Here is a 12560-nt window from a genome sequence, read left to right on the forward strand (position 1 = left end):
AGAAAAAACATAGCAACAGTTTAGTGAAAGAGTAACGGTGCGCACGCAAAACGTTCGTTGCCGGATGAAATACGCCAGGGACAAATAAAAGCGCAAGAGAGAGGGAAAAAAGTGCACAACAAATGCAGAAAACGCAGAGAAAATAGCAAAAAGTTTGCGTACCAAATTGGAAACGTAGCGTAATGCGTAACTAAATGAAGTAATGAAAAGGTATCATCAGTTGGGGGAATCACATGGACCTTTCTTATTTTATTTCTTTATTTTTTGCAGATAAACCGACGCTGTCTTACACTTTGTGGTACAAAACAAATTTCAACTTACCTCTCTATATTTATATACTGCATTCTGGGCATTTTATTATTGTTGCAATACGGTGCTGGCTACAAGGTTTGAGTGCTGTGACAACGGCACGGCACGAAAGCAGTAATGTCAACATAAAAAGTGACGAAAGTTTGCTTTTTAGCGACACGAAAAGGGCAGCGACAGTCGCTATCATTGAAGTTGGACTGTTAAACTTACAGCAAAATACCGTTAAATGTATAAAAGTTGCAAAAAATTGCAAATAAATGGCTGTAAGAAAAACACAAGGGGCAACTTTAGTTACATAATCTAAGTATAATCAAGAAAACATAATGAGATTGGGAAAAAGTGAGTTGATTTAGTGATTGAAAGTGAGCGCGAAAGTTAGAACTGAAATTATGCGAGTAAATAAAAGTGAGGAATAATATTATGCAAATTTTTTTCGGTGAATTTGTGAAGACTGAAAAGAGAAAAAAAAAGCCAAAAGAATTGTGAGTACAAGAATCGTCTCATAAGTGAGTGACATTTAAAATGCAACTTTGCCGCTGTCAACTGTCAACCGTTAACTGACATCATAAGCGACATGGGAATTAAATATATATCATTTTAGTGTACAAGAAGACAGTGCGTAATGAAAATTTGAGTGATAGATTTATGTGTGTATGTAGAGAAAGTCACAGAGACCCAACTCTGATGAATTAGGTGAGTGAACAATGTTAATATACAAGTATGACAAGCATCTTCTTTTATAGGCTTACAATTATTGGGAAAACTCCCAAAGTTTTGGAATACGATTTCATATATGAGACTGATTTGTCTGACTATCTTGCAACGGATCATGTAAAAGCAGTTTTCTGAGATTTTAGTTACGATTTTTGAATCTATTTCATAAATGGATTGCTGGGTATTCGCCTTAAAGTTCCCCGCAGAATAGTATAAAGTCTTAACGTTTTAACTACGAGATGACATTTGGCATCGTGGTGACGTCTAATCCATTTTTTTACAAACTGGACGCTTAGAAAAATCTTATCTGGCATAGACGGTGTGATATGATACGCAATTATGTTTAAACGGTATCTTGAAGTTCTGGTCGCAAAAAAAATTTATTCCAATGACCAATAGCGCCACAATTTCAAATTCTTTTCAAAACTGTTAATATCTACATGTCTTCTTTGCATCTCCAGTATCTTATTCTTAGTTCTATTAAAGTTTGTTTAACCTGATTTACGATCAATTGTTATTGCAGAGGGATCTTTCTGGCTTTCTGTTAAGATTCCTAGCGCGAAAAAACTGCATTTGTTGAAGTAACATATATAACTTTATAAAAACGAGCACTATATGTTATATGTTTGTAGTATACTATATTTGTAGAGTTCTATTATGCAGAAAATCTATTATTGAAAGAAGAAAAGTTTCAGCAGCTACACTTTAACTTCAAAGAGGTCTACATTCACTACGATAGCAAAGCGGCAATACTGACCTTAGGCTCGCTGACACTGTGAGAGAGAGATTCCGTGCTCTCTACAAAATTAATGAGCCTGCTAGAGAGGACATCTATACCTTAATTTCATCATACTCCGCTATCCTCCTCCGCTTTAGCATTGGATCAATGGATATACCGTCAGTTTGGCTTAGTATGATGATCAGCTCTACGATCTAACCTAACCGGACTTACAATGAATACTCGGTGTCATGCTTAGGAGATGATATCCTTGGATATCATTAGATATGCAGATGGTCGGTAATAGAGGAAAGTGAATCATTGATACAACTAATTGAATTATATAAAAAGTTTGAACAGTAGCTAGAGAAGGGGTTAGAGATGGTTAATATGTCCATGTATTAAAAATGGAATAGCAAAATTATACTCGACGGCTACACAACCCGATTTATTTTCAGCAATTTCTTTTTAGTTTCTTAACTTGCTGAAGTATCTTATGATTATTCTTCTAAACTACTCTTCAGCGCATCATTCAATAGATTTTCTAACTAACTAAAAATAGAAAAAATTTTCTTGTACCAAAATCACTCACAATTTCTAAACTTGCATTCTAAATGTTTCTTAAAGCTTGTAGGACCCTCCATTTATCGAGCGCATGCAAAAATTAGGAGAATAAACTCAAAACATACTTGTATACAAAACACTAAAAAATATTTAGAAAAAGGCGATGAAGCGATAGGTTAAACCAGTCCATGGAAGCTGCAGGAAACAACACATTATAAAGTATGAAAACAAAAGTGAAAAAAACTACTACAAGAGGTTTAAAGTAAATTATTTCTCCAATGTGTTGGTAGTGTGGATAGTGTTGTTGTGCACGAGATCTAAGTTACCCACAGGAATGTTATAGTAGTTGTGAAAGCATGCTAAAGCGTTAAGCTCGAGTATGTGAGCTTATAAAATAGTGTGTAAGTAAATAAAAATTTATTGTTATTGTTCCGAGACGCATGAGTACATCGCATGCAGGGTAAAACACCGTAATACACATACGAGTTACTTGCCACGCGTTGACGTCTGGTGTAGAGATCCTGGCGCTGCAGGTAGCGCACGTTCCTTGCACTGTTTTTGGTTGTAAAGTTACGCAAGGATTAAGTTAATGATACCCTGGCGGAATGGCAAAAATAGAAATAAGACTAACTAAGACTACTTTTGAGCTCGTATAAATGAAAATAATTATTAGTTCGTAAAGTAGTAGTCGGCAGTTTATTTTGTCGACAATTTTTGTTTGACGGAGATTGGTGTTGTTATAATGGTAAAAAGATAACGTATATTGTTTTAAGAAGGGCTGCTACTGACTTCTCCTTTTAGTTTCTACCACCTTGAACTTTAGTACAGGCATAGTGAATAACTACTTGCAGATTGGTAACTTCGCATAACTAAGATTAACTTTTTCGACTTTATGGCAGTCCCAAAAAAAGTGCATACCAGTGATTTCTTTACTGTTATTATCATAATTTCATTATGTTTTAGCCTCAACTCTAAGCTTCGTAGAACCTCATTGAAACTCTGATGCCTCGTAAGCTTTCTTAAGCAGGTTGAAATCACTTCATGGTAACAAGCTTCTATTTTGTTGCTTGCTTTAGTTCCAGTTCAGTTTCTTTGGTGGCTCATAATCCAAGACGCTCTTAGTAAAGTCGCTCTGAGTGATCTCTGTGGTTATTTATATCATGCGTACAGCCCAGACGCATTGGCACAAGTCTAGGACAAAGTACAAAGACGATGTAAATCTAAAACTTTATCTAAGCGATCTGTGTCTGAATCATCTATACAGAACATGAGCTCAGTAATGGTAGAATATTACTATCAACAGATCTTGAACTATCTAGTTCTAAATATAGTTCTAGTGAAAGGGGAACTGGAGCCCGGAGATGATTATAGTGAATTTTGGAGAAAATAATCTGCAAAACATTGTTGCAGAGCACGGGCCGCCCTAAGTATGTCTAGCCAGAAAGGTATTTTCCACGATCTCCCCCCCACTACCCTTCACTGCTAGTGATCTTACTTCGTTATACTGTCTGTTTAATACTTCTATCTAGAAGTTATTTCTGTATACTGTATCAGAGAAAGAGAGCGCTTGTTTGTGGCTGCTCTCCTCAAGAGCTCCCTCTTAAGTGGTTACGGGAATTTTATTGATATGTTTTAGGTTGACCACTAACTTTTTATTAGTTTTTCAATGCTTTTCTATGACTTACTTAATTTTATTTAATTTAACTCATCAAAATTAATTTCAATTTAGTTTAATTTGATTATATAAAATTGAGCACGTTTTAATTTCTACTCCTTACGATGCAGCGTTGCCATATCATTTTCCAATGAACTTTATACCTCACCTAATCTTAACTCTTTACCTCTCTTGTTGCCATCTTGCTTTTTAAATTCATTTTCTACTCCCATGCCAGCAGCCATTGCATCATTGAACCGTTAGCATACCGCTTGCCGCTTGCCCCTTGCTGCACCGGTGTTGAATCATTGCGGACATGTGGTGTATTACCCTGCAGACATAATAATAACATAATCGTAATTTTTCCACATCGTTAGTTGTCGGCAAGCGGTGGTGAAAGGTGGACTCCGAGGAACTCTTTACTCGTGTACTCTGAGTAAAGCATGTAGGTGTTGAAGGTGGTGAGTCGTCAAGCTGCAATGAACGTGCTGCTACAGAAGACTCGCATGCATCTCCATATACATATTTATATATATAAATATATGCATGTATGTACGTCCTAGCTTTCGTGTGTAAGCTGTATTCTTAGTGCTTAGAGCGTTCAACATCTTCTCGGCTATTTCATTTTCGATGATTTACTTTATAAAGTCCGAGCAGACAGTGGCACACATACACATGCACATCTAGGTTGAAACACTGTGAAGTATGTAGTAAGGCAGCTTTGGACTGTTAAAGCGAAAGGGGTGAGCGCAGGCGTGCTTCGTGTTTATTTGCAATTGAACTAACGTGCAACTTAATGGTGTGGAAATGAGCGTCGAGCTCCAGAAAGATGGGTCCGCTGGGGAATAAATACCATGAATTTGCACAAAGCACAAACACATATACATTTAGATGAGTGTATAAAATCATTGATGGGCGATTAGTGAAAATGCGGATATTGGAAATTAATACGAGTACTTAACTGTGAATGCGTACTTGTAGATGGAAATAAAGCTTAATTTGCGCTTACAATGCTATGAGATGTATACTTAGCGGAAGGAGTATATTTCTTTGCGAAGATTTGGATTTATGAAAATGCTTTTTTACAAAAAAAAAGAAAGAAATTATTATACTCTCGCAACCTGTTGCTACAGAGTATAATAGTTTTGTTCAACTAACGGTTGTTTGTATCATCTAAAACTATTTGAGTTAGATATAGGGTTATATATGTATATATAATATTAATGATCAGGATGAAGAGACGAGTTGAAATCTGAGTGACTGTCTGTCCGTCCGTCCATCTGTGCAAGCTGTAGCTTGAATAAAAATTGAGATATCTTTATGAAACTTGGTACACATATTTCTTGGTACCATAAGACGGTTGGTATTGCAGATGGGCGTAATCGGATCACTGCCACGCCCACAAAACGCCATTAATCAAAAACAAATAAATTGCCACAACTAAGCTCCGCAATAAGATACAAGACTGTTATTTGGTACACAGGATCACATTAGGTAGGGGCAGCTGGAGGTAAAATTTTTTTTTAAGTGGCCGTGGTTCCACCCCCTAATAGGTTTAATGTGCATATCTTTTAAACCGCTAAAGTTATAATAACAAAATTCACTGAGAACAAATGTCTTTCGCACCTCTATCGACAGTGTGAAAATGCCCATATAACGGTACTGTTAAAAACTACTAAGACCGCGATAAATCGAACACTAACCACGTCAGCGACATTACATTTTATTTTTGGGATGGTATGAGATAACTTTATAGGGACCGCATTTAAAATTAGACAGTGTGCGTGGCACCGCCCACTTTTAGGTGAAACCCCATATCTTGGGATTTGCTTAACCGATATTAACCATATTCGGTACATATTTCTATGTTACAGTGCGAAAATGGGCGAAATCGGATTAAAACCACGCCTATTTCCCATATAACACCATTTTAAGTTCCATCTGATTCTTTCACTTTCCACTATGCAAATCAAGTAACAATGATTATATCGGGGTAAAACTTTGCGTAAATAATGCTTTTAAAGTATGCCACCTTGTGACCAAAAATTGTCTAAATCGTGCAAAAACTGTTCAAAACCCTAGGTACTGAATATGTGGACACCACTGTCTAAAGTTGAAATATCGAAAATATCGGTCAATGTGTAAAATATATAATTGAAATTCATACAATAAAATAAATAAATGAAGCTCTCGATAATAGTATGTTTTTGTGTCAAAAATTGGTTGAATCGGATCAATACTGCCTTTAATATAAAATCTTGCCAACACCTGATGTAATTTCCGGGGCTTTGATCCTTGCAAGTTTCGAGAGTATAAAATGTTTGGTTACACCCGAATTTAGAACTTCCTTACTTGTTTTTCATTATTACTATTTTGTATAACAAATCTCGAGAAAAATGTATTTTTGAAGTATTCATCAAGCCACGCAAGCTATATAAATTATTTACAAATTTTTAATAAAATTTTAATATTCATACACTTTTTTCTCGCTGAACATCGCTAATTTGACGTCATTTGAACGTTTATTCGAAGCTTCAAGCCATTCCTTGAGTCGATTCCATTCATTTCACGGAAAGGTGCACCAAAAATCAGGTAAAATTATTAGAAAAATAAAAAACCGTTAAATTCGGTTGCACCGATGCTATAATAGCCTTCACAATTAAGAAGTTTTTTATACGAGGACTTGATTGCGATCGTTAAGTTTGTATGGCTGCAGGTATTCGATGTACTAGATATTAGCCACCTCAATGAATTTGTGGCTGGCTCTAGGGACTTTGTCGAGATGCGACGGTTTTTTCGATCCAACCCTAGGAGTTCTGGGCATCACAACGAACAGGTGTCTTAGCTGGTCAAGTGAGTTTTTTCGTGTGCTCACAATGCTTGCCTAACAAAAAATCATTTGTTTCGATAACCCTGTGACAGCTGTCAAACTACAACTCTGCGCCAATGAAATCAAGGAATAATTATATAAAACTTATAGAGCCTGCAATCTTAGTATTATTATCACTGAATTTTACTGCTAAAAACTATTTTTTTTTAATATCTTTGAGTTATTCCGCAAAATTTGTAATTTAATACAACTTTCTTATGCATTCACTTACGCCCACTGCATCTGCATGGCACGGTTGCCAAAAGTTTGATGTCACCGAAAACATGAACATTTCTTAAAAAATATAGAAACGAAATCTACGCGCAAAACTTGTCTACCTGTTTTCATAGCAGCATGTTCGCCTGTCCGCCGCTTCCCGGACGTGGCGTCTATGCGCGCTAAAAGTTGAAAAGTAGTAAAGTAGTGGCAAGCGGAAAACAGTAACGGCAATATTTTACGCCACCGGTTTCTTATAGGTTTCTCTTTTTTTTTAATTTTGCCGCAGCATAAAAACTTTTCAATTATGCTGTTTGCGTGAGAGTTTACTTAACTCGTCTTCAATTTATTTAATTTTTTCAATCGTTTTTGTTACTTGACATTTTCATAATTCCTTTTTGTGTCGCTTCTTTGTAAAAAAGGTAAAAAACAAATTTAAAAAAAATCACCAGGGTTAAGAATACGCATTATGTTGTCCCACTTTTTGGTGAAAATATATGCACATACACTGTGAGCTTTCTGACGAACGAAAGTCAAAAGCTCAGCTAGACTTTTAACTGAGCGACAAGTTGTAGCTTTCCCATATATTTTCGCACTTGTCTGAAATCCGCATAATCAAAATTTTAAGGTTTTTTATATACACAGTTTAAACATTCTATGATCGGCTATCAATGCTTTACAGTCCCTTGCGCTATTACAGCAGAATTTGATTTTATTGACTCAGAACAAAATGACTGCCATTTTTGTAAAAATAATTTTCTTTTTTAGAATTCTCGATAAGCTCCCACAAGCTTCTGTAAAGCACCCCTCAAGCATTCTTCGATAGCTACATATGTTCGAAGCTCATTTTCGCACCGATGACAAAAACATACTGACACTTAAAACACAATAACTTCACTTCTAATAAATGAAATTTCATGAAATCAAGGATAGCAGATTCTAACGCACTAGTCGATATATAGATGGCGGCACTAGAGTTTACTTTGTTACTTTTGTACTGTTTTCTTTGGAACGTACCTTGTATCTCTATTTCGCTTATAATGCCTTTCTTTTACGGTTCCGCGTTTGAATAAATAAAGTCTGTTCGTATAGTTGGGCTCAATAATGACACGAATATAAAAGTTATTTGGAGAGAAATTCGGCAGTCGAGGTGCCGTGAATTATGTTTGCAGAAGAAATTATTAGAAACTTCCTTCAGACTTTGGAAAGCGCAACTTGCGGCTTTTTTTTCATATTTTCAGCCCAAGGTAAACTTTAAAATTGTATGACAAATGTTTTCCAAAAGCCGTCAAACTTCAAAGGCAATGGAAAGCTTTCAAGTTCATTCATTGGAGCCGTGCAAGATCGTTCTTTTTCAATGGATCGTTTCGAAAAAGCTCTTTCTCACTTGCTCACTTGTACAGAATTCGAAGGAGACTCATTGTCTTAGAACAAACAAACACTGAAAAAATACTTTTTCGGGTTGCTGGTGGATAGGCGAAGATATTTCTCAAATTTATAGGACCAGCGATTAAAAAATTCTGACATACAGTCAAGAAAGGAAAACCATATATTATCTGCACATAAATCGACTTAAAATACTTTATCGAATATTACTTTTTGAAATATTATTGGTATTTAAAGACATATAAAAAAAATGAAATTATTAAATTACAAAAAAAAAAAATGAAAAACAAAGTTTATTTATATTAAAGCTCGAGTTCATATTTTTCAATTTAAATTTCGGATTACTTCTGCATATTTTGTGCGCGACAAAATTAATACTGTTTGCATAAACTCTTGACATATGCTGCCGTTATTATGTCAGCCACGCAAAAACATAACCTATATACTTTACGGCTCCGAAGCGCTTAACTTTTTGTTTTCAAAAGTTTTTTGTGCGATTACTTTTTGTCCCGTAGTTTTGTGGAAAAATTGTGATATTGATGGTATGATTCAATATGTGGTAGAATGCGAGACTACATACAATAATACTATTGGTGTGTAGGTATGAGAGATACTTATCGTAAATATAATGCATTAGAGATGAGCAGATGAGATGAGTGAGCTTGTAAAATACATTTCTTTTCTTTACCCATTATGAAGTATAAGTGGTTGGAAAAAACTAAGACCTTCGTTACTTCCAGCTACTGCAATATATTAGGTATAAATTAGAGATTTGTATTCAAGTTTCCCAGTAGAACTGAAAATACATACATACACATATTTTTTATGATTGGCGAATAAGTGGATCTCGTGAACTAGGTTAGGTTAAGTTAAATGGTTGATCTTAATAGGGATCTCACTTGGACAGCTTATAACGCCTAGTTCTCCCTATAGTACTCCCATAAACTTGATCTTAAAGACCCTCATAAATCGAAAAAGCGCTTTGAGCTAATCACAAATTTGTTGAGGCCGCTAATGATTTTCGGCGATGTCTTCTGGTTCGCCGAAGGCATAACTCTTCAGAAATTTCAACCTCAGTCATGTAAAAGCTCGACATCTACTTGAAAGAAGCTGTACTTTGGGGCAGTAAGACTGCTGCTAAGGCTAAGCTTGACGGAGTACTCCTTACATAAGACTCCCCCTCCAACATTCCTTCCTAGCTTCGATCCATATGTGAGGAAGTTCTCGTACCCTTTCTCCAGCGACATTTCTTCGCCCACATATCGCTCGTCGGCATGTGCGCAGAGAAACAGCCACTAAAAATAGCCTCTGTGACGCAGTGGTACAAGTTTTTAAGGATACAATTGAAGGATTTTCTCTGAGTCTTAAAGTGGCCTTCGCAGCAATGCACCTGTCGGCAATATCCACGGGTGCTATGTTGAATGGCATTAAGTGCCATTGTTGTTGTAGTCCGCAGAGACAACCGATGCATTCCTTACTCTTTCCTAAATATTTGGCCTCCATGAAAGCTTTCTATCAACGATAAGCCTTAGGTATTTCACCTTATCAACAAGTTGAAGAGCGGAGTAGAATATCTGGAATTTCATTTCTTCTGGCAAATAAAACCTTTTCAGTTTTATTTTGGTGGACGACTAAGCCGTTTCTATTCGCCTAATTGGATACCACGTTGAGGTACCCTTCGGTTAGCTCATAGACGGTATTTAGAAATTTTTCTTTTACCATAAAAGCAACGCAGTCAGCCATTCTCATCTAATAGCTATATAGAAGACATAATCAAGCAAACATGTCGGCGGGCTTCTATAAGTTTTCAAACAGTGTTTCTTAATGCTTTGGCTAAAATGATAAGTCTTTCATATTTCGCTCTTCTCTAAAAAGCTAAGGTGTACTCCTGATAATTTTTATCAATACAATATTCAGCTTAAAATCTTGTTTCCCCTAGAGAAGAAAGATCTGGCTTGATAATATTTTATGAAATGCTGCTCTCACACTGAAACCTTTTGTCTAAGTCTGTCGACGCTCTTCTCTAATGCAGGCGTTTTTGTGCACTCATTCATAAGTGAGTACTCGTAGGGAAATGCTAAATTAGTGAATACCGGAATTGCATAGTAGCTATTATTTTCAATGAAAATCACATTTGCAAATCCTTTAAAATACGATTACGTTTTTTGCTTTATTTTTCAATACTCCATCGCGCATATATCAAAAAAGTGTTGAGAGCAAAGATTAAAATACGACAAAGCACTTGAGCGGGGAGCAGGTGGAGAGTGAACAGCTAGTGGAAAATATGAGTATAAAGCAAAAAGCGAGTATTATAGCCACCACTCATGCTGTGACGCTCTCGCATACACGCTTGTGAAAAAACAGTAGTTCCATATCGAGCATACCCATATAGATACGTACTAGGTACACGTGCACCTGTCAATATTTGATTAAGGCACAGATTGTGTTTGCGTTAAATCTGAATTATGCATAACTTTGCTTTGGTTTCTCTCCTCTCTTTCATAGCTGCAGTCGATTCTTGCCATTGCAATTTTTCTTAATTCATCGTCATTCAGTTTGCTTTTGCGTTTTCTACTCATTCCGAATTTTCATTTAAGTGATTTTTTTTTGTTTTTAAAGTTTTTTGTTTTTATAGTTTATTTTCAATACTTATTTTTATTAGTTTCGTTTTAGACACAGTCATAAATTCGCTACCGAAATTTATGCATATTTTTTGATATTACTAAACTGCAGCCAGCTGCCACGAAGCTTTTCATAATGCAATGCTGTGACTCACGTGTGGCGGTTGTAAAATACTGTGAGTAGCTTTAAATATTTGGTTGTAAAATTATTACTTTTTTTAAACTTTCAAGCTTGCTTATTAAAGAGTTGAATTATGGCCATAATTGAAAGGTAATTTTGATGTAAATAAAGCAACCGATATCGACCAGGTCAACCTGGCTAATTTGTAATAAATCAATAAGAGAGAGTGTATTCACATACGAAACGATGTATATAGAGATCTAAGTCACTATCATGAGACACTGAATCTTGTTATAAAGATAGTTTTCCCAGTTAAGCACAGTCATGGCTCAGCAGAAAAACAGCTCTTAGATAAGACAAGGCCCACTGAGCTCAAAATAATATCATTGTGTACCAAATTTAGCATGAATAGCAGTGTCTTGGGAACTACGTCAATGTTGGCAGCTATAAATTTGGAAAATAGGAGGATTTTGTATGAACCAGCATAAATACCACCAACAATCTAAGCCCGCAGATCAAGCACAAAATAGCTCTTGCCAACAGGTGCTGCTTTAGGATTGGTAGGAAATTGAGAAACAGATACATCTCTCGACGAACAAAAATTACGCTCTATTAGTGTCTGTTCATTACCGTTCTGGTATATGGCGTAGAAACATGTACGATGACAAAAATTTGAGAGAACTGTTCTCCGCAAGGTCTTTGGACACAATACGCGTGGGCGATGAGTACCAACGAAAATAGAACCATGAACTACATGAGCTCTACCGCAACATGGATATAGTTAAGCGCATAAAAATTCAACGAATGCGCTCGTAATGCTCCAGTGAAAAGTTTATTCGATTCGATGGATGGACAACGGAAAAAAGGGCGCTCACGCATCCAATGGAAGGACCAAGTGAATAGAAACCCATCTCCACTAGGGATGAACAACTGGCGAGATCTCGCAAAGGATAGAGGTAACTGGCCAAGTTTAGTATTCCGGTGGTAGCACGATGGTAGTGTCAAAGAAAAAGCAAAAGAGCTTTACATACAGATCATCTCAACCAGTTTGGAGTTCGAACTTAATTGTAATTCCTAAAAAGAGTACTTGAGTTTTCCTGTAGTATTACAAAATGTCGTCCTATGCATTCAATAAAGTTCGCGGTTGTTCGGGTCAAAAGATGTTCTTCAACACTAATACAAAGTTGGCTTCATATTCTCGTATACTGACTGAAGCCATTTAACCTTTAACTTAATACATAACCTTTTTTCTTTTAAGACGAAATGCTAAACTCTTAATTATAATATTTTTAGATGGGTACTTTGTAGATGTTTTCGCTGGACTTCAACTCAGTTAAGATCCTTGTATCGGTTTGTACTATACTACGCTCGATCTAAGCCCTTCATTC

General features: G+C 36.1%; 1 long non-coding RNA gene across 2 annotated transcripts; it reads left to right on the forward strand.

The window, feature by feature from the left end:
* On the forward strand, window positions 1-12295 carry LOC118682430 (uncharacterized). 2 transcript variants are annotated; one of them, XR_004978241.2, is made up of 4 exons: window positions 1-210; window positions 271-1002; window positions 11093-11227; window positions 11283-12295. It is a non-coding gene; the product is annotated as an uncharacterized lncRNA (long non-coding RNA). The 2 variants fall into 2 exon arrangements; XR_004978242.2 differs by lacking the exons at window positions 11093-11227; window positions 11283-12295 and adding an exon at window positions 1053-1514.
* Window positions 12296-12560: the final 265 nt, after the last annotated feature.

Source organism: Bactrocera oleae, chromosome 5 (genome assembly GCF_042242935.1).
Source record: "Bactrocera oleae isolate idBacOlea1 chromosome 5, idBacOlea1, whole genome shotgun sequence".
In the NCBI taxonomy this organism is placed as follows: domain Eukaryota; kingdom Metazoa; phylum Arthropoda; class Insecta; order Diptera; family Tephritidae; genus Bactrocera; species Bactrocera oleae.